Raw genomic sequence first — 868 nt, 5'->3', positions numbered from 1 at the left:
TGGTCGAGAGTCAATCCTCTTGGAAATTCCATATTATCAAAATAGGGGATTTATATCTTCACTTGATACCACTTGAATTATAAGCTTCTGAATTATAATTTTACTCCACCAACCTGAATTAAAGCTCTAATACCACTTGATGCGTTTTCCCGGAAGCGTGAGTACGGAGTGAAAGGGGAGTATTCTAACAGAGTAACTAGGAAGATCCGGATCACCACACTTTGATAAAGTTGCCACCACAAAGTGATAAAGAAACCGGTTGAGCTAACACCACACCTGGATAAAGTTTCCACCACCAGATGATAAAGACGCTCGAAATCCACCACCAATAGCTCTTCCAAAAACCAGAGGATAAAGGAGTTGATCTAAACAGATCCAAAGTCACAAAGACTATAATTTCCAATTCAATATTCTCTGATTTTTCCATTCATAATAAGCCTCATTATATATAGTAGAATACATTAAATGTGGACATAAAAGCTAGTCTAAAGGCATTGAAACTAGATACATTGGAAACAACTTAGTTTAAATGCATGAATATAGAAAGACTAGACTAAACCTAATGCTGATTAATAAAACGAAAATGACTCTTCAAGTCTTCGAGAATCTTCTTTAAAGACCATAATTATCCATGTGATTGGTCCAACTTCAGTAAAGTAACGCTCGGACCCCGGGTAGGAATATCGTCGTATCCCAGCGCTGCTTGTTCCAGACTTGTTTCATGATCCAGAGCTGTTTGGGCCAGCTCGGGTTGATCTAGCTCCGATGCTCCTGCATCATACTCCCACCCATGTGGAGGGGCTAAAAAGGCTATTGAACATAAGCTATGGATTGGACCATAAAAGTCGTGGGTGGGAATAACCTGTTT

This window comes from Eschscholzia californica, unplaced genomic scaffold, assembly GCF_041429995.1.
Source record: "Eschscholzia californica isolate CP2 unplaced genomic scaffold, dmEscCali1.0.p SCAF_6, whole genome shotgun sequence".
In the NCBI taxonomy this organism is placed as follows: Eukaryota; Viridiplantae; Streptophyta; class Magnoliopsida; order Ranunculales; family Papaveraceae; genus Eschscholzia; species Eschscholzia californica.
Note: the sequence above shows the minus strand (reverse complement) of the source record.